Source organism: Oncorhynchus masou, chromosome 10, assembly GCF_036934945.1.
Source record: "Oncorhynchus masou masou isolate Uvic2021 chromosome 10, UVic_Omas_1.1, whole genome shotgun sequence".
Taxonomy (NCBI): Eukaryota; Metazoa; Chordata; class Actinopteri; order Salmoniformes; family Salmonidae; genus Oncorhynchus; species Oncorhynchus masou.
The window spans coordinates 1,428,426-1,444,236 of record NC_088221.1 but is presented as its reverse complement, the minus strand read 5'-3'; the positions used below and the strand labels follow the sequence as shown (position 1 = coordinate 1,444,236).

The window sequence follows — 15,811 nt, the reverse complement described above, 5'->3', positions numbered from 1 at the left end:
CATGTTCTATATATGATCTACATGTGTCATGATTACACAGCTATTCATATAGCCCATTGGAACTACTACACAAGCTGTGGCCAAAGACCGATTCCTGTGGCAGAAAATGATGTCCCATAAATGATGAAGAGGACTAAGTAAGTAAGTATTGGAACTAGCTTGTATATATGTACTACAGTGTCCATATTAACAGCCTCAATCTCAGAAGGACTTGTTTCAATCTTTCATTCAAAGGTAACATAAATACATAGATTATGATGTATGACAGAGATATGATGACGAAACAGACATATGTATGCACTGATATTTACTAGATTGGAGAGGGTGGAGTATGTGAACATAGTAATATCCTCTTGCTCATGGAAGCTGTCAAGTAAAAAAATGATTCATCTGCCGTAACTATGATATCATAGACCGAGAGGAAATGATTGGGAACGTTTGGTCTCTTCTCTCTCTACTGGCATTTATTACTTTCTCTCTCAAAGTGTTTCTCTCTCTCTTACTGTGCTTATCTCTCATTTTTTCTCTTCTGGCCCTTCTCTCATTCTCCTGACTATTTCCACCCCCATCTTTCTCTCTCTCTCCCTCCCTCTCTCTACCTCTCTCTCTCTCGCCTGGCGTTTGTCTCTTTCTCCTTCCTGGTTTCTATCCCTCCCACAGGAACACAGCTCTCTTGGCTCCACCATATCTCTCCTAAATCTCCTTTTGTGATGGTGGAAAAAACATCATATGGGCAATCATCTGTCCTAGGCCTCTTAAGGCCAATGCTGGTGGTTCAGTGTGTCCCTCCATGCACCCTATACTTAACAAATCCCAGGCCTCGAAGACACATTGTTCTGTCTGTCCGGAGGCATTTCATAACACTGTTTATCTCAACTTAACTATCTAGGACATGTCAACTGCTAGCCTGCTGCTGTCAATAGACAGGACTCTCTGAACGTGGTGGCTACATGAAAGGCCCTATTTTAAAGCATAACTATTACAATGTTTTAAGAAGTAAATCCACAACAGTAGGTGCATGAATAATCCTGTAGAATATTTTAATAGTAATGTATACAATCCATAGATGCAAACTACCATTGTATTTATTAGTCATCTGTTACCAACAAGGTTACACTTTACTGTAGGTGTCCTTCCACATTCACAGAACCTTTATAACAGCTACATAGCACATTATAACATTCATCATAAGCCTTTGTTAACAGTTATTGAAATTTATTCATCATTAGCAACGGCATGTTATATTGTCTTTATGAATGCATACAAAGGACACCTACAGTAAAGTGTTGCCAGATAAATGAAGTTGTGTGTGACTGTTACGCTCCCCAACAAGAAACCAAAAAACTGTATCTCAAACAGCAGGGGGAACTAACAAAGAGTCACTAACAACAACCAAAACAAAACAGGCAGGGGTTTCGAAGGGGTTCTCAAAGACACCTATGTCACTGAAAGTTGCAAGCAACAAGAAATATGGGTCCTAATGACTGACTAAGGAGACTACAGGTGCAACACATCCTGACCAACAAGGATGTTTCCAATCAGGGCAAGCCATACCCAAACAGGACCAACCTCTATAATCCAAAATGAAAACGAAATTGAAAACAATATCGAGCAAAACCCAAATGCCTATAACAGTGGAAAACGTACACTGGTATATATTTGAACTTGTTTACACTGTATACAGGGTTGAGGAGTAACGGATTACAAAAGAAAACTGTAAATGCAATCCGTTACATTACCAGCAAAGACAATGTAGTCAGATTACAGATACCTGTCTGTTTTCTCAAAGACATTGTAGTCAGATTACAGATATCTTTCTGTTTTCTCAAAGACATTGTAGTCAGATTACAGATACCTGTCTGTTTTCTCAAAGACATTGTAGTCAGATTACAGATACCTTTCTGTTTTCTCAAAGACATTATAGTCAGATTACAGATACCTGTCTGTTTTCTCAAAGACATTGTAGTCAGATTACAGATACCTGTCTGTTTTCTCAAAGACATTGTAGTCAGATTACAGATACCTTTCTGTTTTCTCAAAGACATTGTAGTCAGATTACAGATACCTGTCTGTTTTCTCAAAGACATTGTAGTCAGATTACAGATACCTTTCTGTTTTCTCAAAGACATTATAGTCAGATTACAGATACCTTTCTGTTTTCTCAAAGACATTGTAGTCAGATTACAGATACCTGTCTGTTTTCTCAAAGACATTGTAGTCAGATTACAGATACCTTTCTGTTTTCTCAAAGACATTGTAGTCAGATTACAGATATCTGTCTGTTTTCTCAAAGACATTATAGTCAGATTACAGATACCTTTCTGTTTTCTCAAAGACATTGTAGTCAGATTACAGATACCTTTCTGTTTTCTCAAAGACATTGTAGTCAGATTACAGATACCTTTCTGTTTTCTCGAAGACATTGTAGTCAGATTACAGATACCTGTCTGTTTTCTCAAAGACATTGTAGTCAGATTACAGATACCTTTCTGTTTTCTCAAAGACATTGTAGTCAGATTACAGATACCTTTCTGTTTTCTCAAAGACATTGTAGTCAGATTACAGATTCCTTTTGAAGATTACAGAAACCTTTCTGTTTACTCGAAGACATTGTAGTCAGATTACAGATACCTTTCTGTTTTCTCAAAGACATTGTAGTCAGATTACAGATACCTTTCTGTTTTCTCGAAGACATTGTAGTCAGATTACAGATACCTTTCTGTTTTCTCGAAGACATTGTAGTCAGATTACAGATACCTTTTTGTTTTCTCAAAGACATTGTCGTCAGATTACAGATACCTTTCTGTTTTCTCGATGACATTGTAGTCAGATTACAGATACCTTTCTGTTTTCTCAAAGACATTGTAGTCAGATTACAGATACCTTTCTGTTTTCTCAAAGACATTGTAGTCAGATTACAGATACCTTTCTGTTTTCTCGCAGACATTGTAGTCAGATTACAGATACCTTTTGAAGATTACAGAAACCTTTCTGTTTTCTCAAAGACATTGTCAGATTACAGATTCCTTTTGAAGATTACAGAAACCTTTCTGTTTTCTCGAAGACATTGTAGTCAGATTACAGATACCTTTCTGTTTTCTCAAAGACATTGTAGTCAGATTACAGATACCTTTCTGTTTTCTCAAAGACATTGTAGTCAGATTACAGATACCTTTCTGTTTTCTCGAAGACATTGTAGTCAGATTACAGATACCTTTCTGTTTTCTCGAAGACATTGTAGTCAGATTACAGATACCTTTCTGTTTTCTCAAGGACATTGTAGTCAGATTACAGATACCTTTTGAAAAACCAAATGATTGTTTAAAGGATTACTTTTAAATTCAAAAAGGATGTTTGCCAAATAATTACTTTACACCATTCTGTTTTCTCAATGACATTCAAATAATCTGTAACGATGTGCGCTGAGAGTCGGGAAGGAAGTTCAGGGTGTGAGTCTTTTAATAAATAAATGAAAACATAATACAAAACAAGAAACACGAACAATGCACAGACAGGCAACTGAAACAGAAACAATGATGCCTGGGGAAGGAACCAAAGGGAGTGACATATATAGTGAAGGTAGTCAAGGAGATGATGGAGTCCAGGTGAGTGTCACAATGCACGTAACAATGGTGACAGTTGTGCGCCATGACGAGCAGCCTGGTGACCTAGAGGCCAGAGAGGGAGCACACGTGACATCAGCATTGAAAAAAGGCAGGAAAGTTTAAGTTTGTTCTGCCTGTGCGAGTCTGACCACAAGTCAGAGACACAATGACGACACGCTAAATGTGTTTGATGGATCACAGGATAACAGCAGGAATAGGCTTTTGTAGGATACTTCCAGTGATGTGACTGTTGTCGGCATCCAAAGATTATCCAACTTGAATAAACTCTTAAGAGGTAATGACTACAGCAGTGGTGTAACCTACGGGCAATACAGATATCACATAGGCCCATTTGGCTACATAGCACAATGATCACACTGCTGCTCTCTCATTTAGCTATTTGCGGATTGTAGTTGTTGTGGATGGCTGTTCACAAATGTATATGTGTATGCAAACCCAATAATGGTTGAATTGAAGAAGTTTAAGCTGTCTATCAATCGTTGCTTTTGCAACATGGGGTTTATTCATTACTGAAACCGTTTACCGTTTAAGAACCAAACAGAAGTAAACTGAGAAAACTGAGCAAAATTAGAGTTTCTATTGGACAAATTCAGGTAGGTCCCTCCCCGTTTCGTTCTGTTGACTTCCATTTAAGAAGAGTTTTGCAGACCTCCCGGGTGGCGCAGTGGTTAAGGGCACTGTACTGCAGCGCCAGCTGTGCCATCAGAGACTCTGGGTTCGCACCCAGGCTCTGTTGTAACCGGCCGTGTCCACAATTGGCCTAGCGTCACCCAGATTAGGGAGGGGTTGGCCGGTAGGGATATCCTTGTCTCATCACGCACCAGCAACTCCTGTGGCAGGCCGGATGCAGTGTGCACTAACCAAGGTTGCCAGGTGCACAGTGTTCCCTCCGACACATTGGTGAGGCTGGCTTCCGGGTTGGATGCGCGCTGTGTTAAGAAGCAGTGAGGCTTGGCGTACGGGAGTTGTAGTGACAAGACAAGATAGTAGCTACTAAAAAAATCAATTGGATACCATGAAATTCTGCAGTAGAATTGGCGTAATGAATACGTCCCGGTGGACAGCCAGTGAATAATGCGCTCTTGCAACAGCTGCATAGTGTGGATCCCAGCCTATGGAATAAACCTTTATACCACTCCCCGTGGTATTGTGCTGCATACTGTCAAAAACAAGTTGAATTTAAGAACACTACAAGTGGGGCTTTTACCGCTCAATCTAATTTGTTCTGATTCAAAAAAAGGCCATAGGCCTAACAGATATATGTTCAAGCTCACACAATTTTGATAGACAAACAGCTGGAAATGATTGAGGTATGAAGGTGTCACCAACAAAAACATAAATAATAGATCTGTAGCAAATGCAGCATAGGGAATACATTTTTCACATGCAAATAGCACTATTCGGTAGTGCTCAAAGCATGCCATTCCGAGAGCAGCATTTATTTTTCAACTCGAATCAATGAGCCCAATCAGGCGTCCGCGACAACTAAATCATTAACAACAGAGTAGGCTAATTAGTCCTTAGTTTTGGGGTTATGCTCAGGTTAAACAATTTGACTAATCTATACTTCCATATTTCCTTCTAAATCCTATTTTTGTAGATCAAGGTGTATTAAAATTGGAATGACTGAAAATCTGACAGACTCTGTTGTTTTTTATGTAATTGTATTATTATCTATAGTAGAAAACTGTGAGTTAGAAGAAGCCTACATAACCAACCGATAAAGTAAAATGCAACATCCATTTATGGCCAGCTATCTAATCTCTGACATTGATTTATCCTGCAATAGGATTCATTTGTGTCTTCTTCTCGTTCCTCTTAAGCACGTTGACTTTAATGGGATGTGTTTTGGCAGAACTGAGCTATTTCTGCAAAGTCAAAATTAGCTACATTAAAATGTTTATAAAAACAAAAATGTGCTTTTTGGTCTAATTTAAGGTTAGGGTTCAGCATTAGGGTTAGCAGAGTGGTTAAGGTTAGGGTTATTTAAGGTTGTATTTAGGCATAGTGTTAGCAGTTTGCTTAAGGTTAAGGATAGGTTTAAAATCAGTTTTTATGAATTTGTGGCTGAGCAAGCTACTAACCTGCGACTCCCTCTTAAAGATCCGCCCCTTTTTTTCCATTTTTGCCTGAAATGACTTACTCAAATATAAGGTGAAAGTAATCTGTAAGTAACTGAAAGTAATTTGATTATGTTACCGAGTTCAGGTAATCCAAAAGTTACGTTACTGATTACATTTTTGGACAGGTAACTAGTAACTGTAACGGCTCATCCTATATAACTATTGCTGTACACACCTTTTCTATTCATATACTGTCTGTAACGGCTCTTGTTGGTGGCAGGAAGAGTAGACCAAAGCGCAGCGTGGAAAGTGTTCATGATTTTTTTATTCAAAAAACACTGAAACAAAATAACAAAAGCGAAAACTAAAGCGCACAGTTCTGTCAGGCTAAACAGAAAACAAGATCCCACAACCTAATGGTGGGAAAAAGGACTGCCTAAGTATTATCCCCAATCAGAGATAGACAGCAGCCTCTGATTGGGAACCACACTTGGCCAAAAACAAAGAAACAGAAGACATAGAATTTCACACCCGAGTCACACCCTGACCGAACCAAACATAGAGAATAATAAGGATCTCTAAGGTCAGGGTGTGACACTGTCCATAAGGTCTATACACACAATCATATAGGCTACATATATATTTATATTCCGGACTCTGACATTGCTCATTATGATATTTCTTAATTCTTTTCATTTTATTTTTGGGATTTGTGTGTGTTTTGTATTGTGATGTATTACTGCACTGTTGGAGCTAGAAACATAAGCACTTTAATTCACCTAAAAAAAAAGGGGTCAATGCAAATAGTCTGGGTAGCCATTTGATTAATTGTTCAGCAGTCTTATGGCTTGGGGGTAGCAGCTGTTAAGGAGCCTTTTAGACCTAGACTTGGCGCTCCGGTACCTCTTGCCGTGCGATAGCAGAGAGAACAGTCTATAACAACGATGGCTGAAGTCTTTGACAATTTTTAGGGCCTTCCTCTGACACCGCCTGGTATAGAGGTCCTGGATAGCAGGAAGCTTAGCCCCAGTAATGTACTGGGTTGTACACACGACTCTCTATAGCACCTTGCATTCGGATGCCGAGCAGTTGCCATACCAGGTGGTAATGCATCCAGTCAGTATGCTCTCAATGGTGCAACTGTAGAACTTTTTGAGGATCTGAGGACCCATGGCAAGTCTTTTCACTCTCCTAAAGGGGGAATAGGCATTGTCGTAACCTCTTCACGACTGTCTTGGTGTGTTTGGAGCATGATAGTTGGTTGGTGATGTGTACACCAAGGAACTTGAAACTCTTGACCCACTCTACAACAGTCCCATCGATGTGAATGGGGGCATGCCCGTCCCTCCTTTTCCTGTAGTCTATAATCAGCTCCTTTGTCTTGATCACATTCAGGGTTGTTGTCCTGGCAAAGAGTGCAGCTGTGCTTCTAGCCCCTAGGCAACTTTGCATTATTTCGTTTTTTATGTGTTTTTATGTGTTATTTTTATTACTAGTCCAGAATTTTTTTTGTGTTATTACTTACAGCCAGCAAGAACTTTTTGATACCAGAGCGACGGCAGCTCACCAGCATTACGACCAGGAAAATGACCTTTCCGAATCGGATGCTAAGTTCGTACCTCCCAGGGCAATTGAACTGATTCCGGAGGCAGAACAAAACATCGGCGACAGAAAAGAGGTACTCGGAATGGACTTCTAGTCCGACCCAGGAGGCGCACACACCCACTGGTGCCGGGACTCACGTTGGGTGCCGGTACTGTGTATATTTAGGTGCAGGAGCTCCACAATACTTTTGAGCTAATATTCTATAAGAGGAACAGAAGCTCAAGCAGAAGAAAATGTGAGGTGCTGGTACTGCCCAAGTAAAGCACGCGCATACACAAAAACCCACACAAGTTCACTTGTATTATCACTCAGACATACACACACACACACACACACACACACAAACATATACAGTACACACACTGTAAAAATCTAGTCCTTTTAACAAATTGTTATTAAGTAACTTGTTCCACCAACCTTTCGTTTATTTACTCAACACATAGTGTGGATATGTATACATAAAATACAGAGAAAACACACTTTTGAGTGGGACTGTATTTTCCATTGTACCCTTAAGTTTATTACTGGGGATGGTTTTAAAACTCACCATTTGCTTGTGTTTATCTACAAAGCACTAATGCATCCTATCTACCTATCATCATTTTTTAAATTTAGAATTACAAATAACCAAACCCGTTATCAGACTTGGATGACACTGTGGCCTTTCGGACTCCACAGAGTTGGGTAAAGTCACTTTTCTTTTTTTTGTGCCCTTTATGTGGAACAACATAGAGCTGAAATGACATGCTCTGGTCCCCCTTAGTCAGTTCAGTGTAATGATCAGAGACCTCTATGTTGCTAAATGTGTCTGTTTTTCTTTATATGGTTTGTCATTTTGTATATTGTACGTGCTTGATGCATTTACACTGCCTTCAGAAAGTATTCACACCCTTAGATTTTTTCGACATTCTGTTGTGTTACGAAGTGGGAATAAAATTGATTGTAATTGTCATTTTTTGTCAATGATCTACACAAACTATTCTGAAATGTCAAAGTAGAAGAAATATTATAACATTCGTAAAAAAAACAATACAACACTATATCTTATATATCAACACTAATACATGTTAGAATCCCCTTTGACAGCGATTAAAGTGGTGAATCTTTCTGGGTAAGTCTCTAAGAGCTTTCCACACCTGGATTGTGTTAGAATCACCTTTGGCAGCGTTTATAGCTGTGAGTCTTTCTAGTTAAGTCTCTAAGAGCTTTCCACACCTGGATTTTATTAGAATCCCCTTCGGCAGCGATTAAAGTTGTGAATCTTTCTGGGTAAGTCTCTAAGAGCTTTACACACCTGGATTGTGCAACATTTGGCCATTATTCTTTTCAAAATTATTCAACCTCTGTAAAATTGGTTGTTGATCATTGCTAGACAACCATTTTCAGGTCCTGCCATAGAAAACTGTAACTCGGCCACTCACGAACAATAACTGTCTTCTTGGTAAGCAACTCCAGTCTAGATTTGGTCTGTTGTAGGTAATTATCCTGCTGAAAGGTGAATTCATCTCTCAGTGTCTGATGGAAAGCAAACTGAACCAGGTTTCCTCTAGGATTTTATCCTGAAAAACTCTCTGGCAACAGAGTTAGGAAGGACGCCTGTATCTTTGTAGTGACTGGGTGTATTGATACAGCATCCAAAGTGTAATTAATTAACTTCACCATGCTCAAACGGATATTCAATGTCTGCTTGTTTTTAGTTTTTACCCATCTACCAATAGGCGCCCTTCTATGCGAGGCAATGGAAAGCATCCCTGGTCTTTGTGGTTGAATCTGTGTTTGAAATGCACTGCTCTACTGAGGGACCCTACAGATAATTGTATGTGTGTGGTACAGAGATCAGGTAGTCATTACAAATCATGTTAAACACTATCATTGCGCTTATTGCTACTTATCATGTGACTGTTTTACTCCTGATCTAATTTAGGCTTCTGATAACAAAGTGGTTAAAAACTTAATAACTCAAGACATCCCAGCTTTACATTTTTGATACATTTTTTAAATTTTTGAAAAACATGAATCCACTCTGACATTATGGGTTATTGTGTGTGGGCCAGTGACAAAATATCTCAATTTAAGACAATTTACATTCAGGCTGTAACACAACAAAATGTGGAAAACGTGTAGGGGTGTAAATACTTTCTGACTGTATGTCAGACTTCAACTTTGAATTAATATTTGGGCATCTTAACTCAAAAAGGCTGAGCAATTAGTTGCACACACAGTGCTTTTAACATACATTTTCAATGTACATATTTGACACACGTTGACATACATGATTACATTATGCATGTTCATTTATACCGTAATTATTATTCAACATGTCCTCACCGGGGATAAGAACTCACAACCTCTTGGTTCATGGCAATCCGACTTTCCTGCTTCGTCTGTATCAATTATCAGTTAATCTGACTATTCTCTCATTATTGATTTAATTAACTTATTTCAGCATTTTTTACATATATTTTTTACTTTTAACTTCTTATGGCTTGGGGGCAGTATTGAGTAGCTTGGATAAATAAAGTGCCCAGACATCATTCAAACAGTTTTAGAAACTTCAAAGTGTTATCTATCCAAATCTACTAATAATATGCATATCTTAGCTTCTGGGCCTGAGTAGCAAGCAGTTTAATCTGGGCACCTTATTCATCCAAGCTACTCAATACTACCCCAAGCCATAAGAAGTTAACAGAGCTGAGATTTACTTTGAAGTGCAAAATCTAGAAACACAGTTGAAATCTGTCATTGGCAAACACATGGTGGTGCAGCAGGAAGATTGGAATGCTGTGAATCAAGAGGTTGTGAGTTCAACGATTGTTTTAGTTCAGGTAACACATGGACCGAAAAGTTGAGTAAACAAAAAAAAGGCTGTGGAACTAGTTACTTCAAGACCAAGTGCAGTAAAAACAAACTGATTTTACTGTGTTTTATACACATTTCCACACTATATGAGGAAGGAAGGAAATTGTCCAGGCCACTTTAATGTCTATTTTAGATTACGGGGATATTATCTATATGCAGCAGCTGTCACGACTTCTGCCGAAGTTGTTGCCTCTCCTTGATCGGGCGGTGCTCAGCGTTCCACGTCACCGGTCTTCTAGCCATCATTGATCCTTTTTTCATTTTCCATTGGTTTTGTCTTGTATTCCCACACACCTGTTTTCAATCCCATTCATTACCTGTTCTGTATTTAACCCTCTGTTTCCCCTCATGTCTTTGTCAGAGATTGTTTTATTGTCAGTATAGTGTGATTGTTGCATAGGTGCGCGTCGGGTCCTCGTACCCATGTTTGGTTTGTTTGTTCATTTATTGTTATGGAGCATACTCATGGAACTTTATTAAAAGACTCCATTTTACACTCAGTTTGACTCTCCTGCGCCTGACTTCCCTGCCACCTATTACACCTATGCATGACAGCAGCATCTCTACTTTAACCAGTAGATTCTGTTTTCCTCTGTTTATTACTGGTGATGGTTGCAGAACTTACCATTGTGTTTTGTAAAAAATAATTATGTATTGATTTATCAGTGCTTTTCAATTTCTAATGCAATCAATAGAACAGTGGCCACTGATATAATTTGCAAAAACACCACTAGCTAACTACTTCTTAGGACGGTTAGTCAGGAAAAGGTCAATCAATTTATTTTTACATTAATCCGAGTTGGTTTCTTTAACAGCTGAGTCAAGTTGAACTCAACACAGATTTTCTTAAACTGATCTGAGGAATGTGTAAGCCAATCAAGATGTAGATCTCCTAACACAACCAGTTCAGATACCATAAAGGGTTTTATACAATCGGAAATAATATCAACGGCCTCCACCAAAGTTCCTCCCACATACAGCCTCCAGTTGACTGTTCTTCCCACACACAGCCTCCAGTTGACAATTCCTCCCACACACAGCCTCCACCAAAGTTCCTATCACATACAGCCTCCAGTTGACTGTTCTTCCCACACACAGCCTCCAGTTGACTGTTCCTACCACATACAGCCTCCAGTTGACTGTTCTTCCCACACACAGCCTCCAGTTGACTGTTCTTCCCACATACAGCCTCCAGTTGACTGTTCTTCCCACACACAGCCTCCAGTTGACTGTTATCCCACACAAAGCCTCCAGTTGACTGTTCCTCCCACATACAGCCTCCAGTTGACTGTTATCCCACACACAGGCTCCAGTTGACTGTTCTTCCCACGCACAGCCTCCAGTTGACTGTTCCTCCCACATACAGCCTCCAGTTGACTGTTCCTCCCACATACAGCCTCCAGTTGACTGTTCCTCCCACATACAGCCTCCAGTTGACTGTTCCTCACACATACAGCCTCCAGTTGACTGTTCTTCCCACACAGCCTCCAGTTGACTGTTAATCCCACATACAGCTTCCAGTTGACTGTTCTTCCTACACACAGCCTCCAGTTGACTGTTCCTCCCACGTACAGCCTCCAGTTGACTGTTAATCCCACATACAGCCTCCAATTGACTGTTCCTCCCACATACAGCCTCCAGTTGACTGTTCCTCCCACGTACAGCCTCCAATTGACTGTTCTTCCCACACATAGCCTCCAATTGACTGTTCCTCCCACATACAGCTACAGCCTCCAGTTGACTGTTAATTCCACATACAGCCTCCAGTTGACTGTTCTTCCTACAAACAGCCTCCAGTTGACTGTTCCTCCCACATACAGCCTCCAGTTGACTGTTCTTCCCACACACAGCCTCCAATTGACTGTTCCTCCCACATACAGCCTCCGGTTGACTGTTCTTGCCACACACAGCCTCCAGTTGACTGTTCTTCCCACACACAGCATCCAGATGACTGTTCCTCCCACACACAGCCTCCACCAAAGTTCCTCCCACATACAGCCTCCAGTTGACTGTTCTTCCCTCACACAGCCTCCAGTTGACTGTTCCTCCCACATACAGCCTCCAGTTGACTGTTCCTCCCACATACAGCCTCCAGTTGACTGTTCTTCCCACACACAGCCTCCAGTTGACTGCTCTTCCCACATACTGCCTCCAGTTGACTGTTCTTCCCACACACAGCCTCCAGTTGACTGTTATCCCACACAAAGCCTCCAGTTGACTGTTCCTCCCACATACAGCCTCCAGTTGACTGTTATCCCACACACAGGCTCCAGTTGACTGTTCTTCCCACGCACAGCCTCCAGTTGACTGTTCCTCCCACATACAGCCTCCAGTTGACTGTTCCTCCCACATACAGCCTCCAGTTGACTGTTCCTCCCACATACAGCCTCCAGTTGACTGTTCTTCCCACACAGCCTCCAGTTGACTGTTAATCCCACATACAGCTTCCAGTTGACTGTTCTTCCTACACACAGCCTCCAGTTGACTGTTCCTCCCACGTACAGCCTCCAGTTGACTGTTAATCCCACATACAGCCTCCAATTGACTGTTCCTCCCACATACAGCCTCCAGTTGACTGTTCCTCCCACGTACAGCCTCCAGTTGACTGTTCTTCCCATACATAGCCTCCAATTGACTGTTCCTCCCACATACAGCTACAGCCTCCAGTTGACTGTTAATCCCACATACAGCCTCCAGTTGACTGTTCTTGCTACAAACAGCCTCCAGTTGACTGTTCCTCCCACATACAGCCTCCAGTTGACTGTTCGTCCCACACACAGCCTCCAATTGACTGTTCCTCCCACATACAGCCTCCGGTTGACTGTTCTTCCCACACACAGCCTCCAGTTGACTGTTCTTCCCACACACAGCCTCCAGATGACTGTTCCTCCCACATACAGCCTCCAGTTGACTATTCTTCCTACACTTAGCCTCCAGTTGACTGTTCCTCCCACACACAGCCTCCAGTTGACTGTTCTTCCCACACACAGCCTCCAGTTGACTGTTCCTCCCACATACAGACTCCAGTTGGCTGTTCTTCCCACATACAGCCTCCAGTTGACTGTTCCTCCCACATACAGCCTCCAGTTGTCTGTTCGTCCCACATACAGCCTCAAGTTGACTGTTCCTCCCACATACAGCCTCCAGTTGACTGTTCTTCCCACATCAGCCTCCGGTTGACTGTTAATCCCACATACAGCCTCCAGTTGACTGTTAATCCCACATACAGTCTCCAGTTGACTGTTCTTCCTACACACAGCCTCCAGTTGACTGTTTCTCCCACATACAGCCTCCAGTTGACTGTTCTTCCCACACACAGCCTCCAGTTGACTGTTCCTCCCACATACAGCCTCCAGTTGCCTCGATGGATGATCAGTCAACCTCATGTGACTTGGGAAATAGTATTCAGGGTTTGTATTTTTTTCAACTACAGCTACAGCGGAGTCAGACCATGAGACACAAATCGTCTTCTCACGAAAAGGTCTGTAGCTGCGTCCGAACCGTTTGGGCTACAAACTAATGGGACCCCACTGTGGAAACGGAAGATATTCACAACACAATTAGGACGCTACCCAAACAAATATGTGTAAAAAAATATACAATATATATTTCCTGTGCTTTCTTATATCTCCTAGATATAGGAGAGACACTTTAAAAGACCCTGTTCCTTATTTTTTGACGCAATTTCTTGCCATTTATGAGTTTATGAGTTTATATGGGCTATAGTAGATAAAGGCCAAATTCAATATTTTATCAAATATTTTCAATGTATTTTTAGGATAGCTAAAGGGGTCCTAAAATTCTAAATCAAATAGCTAAACGATCCATATATTTCTATTCTATTTCTTAGATATTATCTATATGCATGCAGCAGAATCTATACTTAAACCACTTGATGTTGTTTTCCATTGGGCCCTCAGGTTTATTACTGGTGATGGTTCAAGATCTCACCATAGTGTTTTAAATAAAAAAAACATGTTTTTTTGCTCCCTTTATGTGGAACAACATGCAGTGCTTTCTCAATTTGTAAGTCGCTCTGGATAAGAGCGTCTGCTAAATGACTTAAATGTAAATGTATGTAATGAGTGTGGGGTCAGGAAAATAACCTCACACTCAACGTCAACAAAACTAAGGAGATGATTGTGGACTTCAGGAAACAGCAGAGGGAACATCCATCTATCCACATCGATGGAACAGTAGTGGAGAGAGTAGCAAGTTTTAAGTTCCTCAGCATACACATCACAGACAAACTGAATTGGTCCACTCACACAGACAGCATCGTGAAGAAGGCACAGCAGCGCCTCTTCAACCTCAGGAGGCTGAAGAAATTCGGCTTGTCACCAAAAGCACTCACAAACTTCTACAGATGCACAATCGAGAGCATCCTGGCGGGCTGTATCACCGCCTGGTACGGCAACTGCTCCGCCCTCAACCGTAAGGCTCTCCAGAGGGTAGTGAGGTCTGCACAACGCATCACCGGGGGCACACTACCTGCCCTCCAGGACACCTACACCACCCGATGTTACAGGAAGGCCATAAAGATCATCAAGGACATCAACCACCCGAGCCACTGCCTGTTCACCCCGTTATCATCCAGAAGGCGAGGTCAGTACAGGTGCATCAAAGCTGGGACCAAGAGACTGAAAAACAGCTTCTATCTCAAGGCATCATGAAGTGCTTTGAGAGACTAGTCAAGGACCATATCACCTCCACCCTACCTGACACCCTAGACCCACTCCAATTTGCTTACCGCCCAAATAGGTCCACAGACGATGCAATCTCAACCACACTGCACACTGCCCTAACCCATCTGGACAAGAGGAATACCTATGTGAGAATGCTGTTCATCGACTACAGCTCGGCATTCAACACCATAGTACCCTCCAAGCTCGTCATCAAGCTCGAGACCCTGGGTCTCGACCCCGCCCTGTGCAACTGGGTACTGGACTTCCTGACGGGCCGCCCCCCAGGTGGTGAGGGTAGGTAACAACATCTCCTCCCCGCTGATCCTCAACACTGGGGCCCCACAAGGGTGCGTTCTGAGCCCTCTCCTGTAATCCCTGTTCACCCACAACTGCGTGGCCACGCACGCCTCCAACTCAATCATCAAGTTTGCGGACGACACAACAGTGGTAGGCTTGATTACCAACAACGACGAGACGGCCTACAGGGAGGAGGTGAGGGCCTGCTCTATGGATTTCATATGACTTGGTCACATATGACATATGACTTGGTCACAGATACCTACAAATAAAGGTAGGGGCGTGGATCAGAAAAACAGTCAGTAACTGGTGTGACCACCATTTGCCTCATCCAGCGTGACACATCTCCTTCGCATAGAGCTAAGCTGTTTGTATCTGCCATGGCAGCAGCTACTCTTCCTGGGGTCTGGCAAAATTAAAGCAGTTAAACAATTTAAAAAACATTACAATAAATTTATTACAGAATTCACAACACACTAACGTACGTGTGTGTATAGTGCATGTGCTGCCATCCTGTTAGAAGGTAACAGATTATTTTATTACAATGGTTAAAATGTATTTTCATTGTGTTCAATGGTGTTATTCGCCCCCTAGTGGAGCTTTCTGGTACTTAGAAAGACTACGCAAACTGGAAGTAGAGAATTTGTTCTGCACGCATAGAAGAAGCTACAAACAA

General features: G+C 41.6%; 1 protein-coding gene across 2 annotated transcripts in view; it reads right to left on the bottom strand.

The window, feature by feature from the left end:
* LOC135547053 (Krueppel-like factor 12) overlaps positions 1-15,811 on the bottom strand; it is a 197,009-nt gene that overhangs the window by 71,807 nt on the left and 109,391 nt on the right. The gene's annotated exons all lie outside the window — the stretch shown is intronic.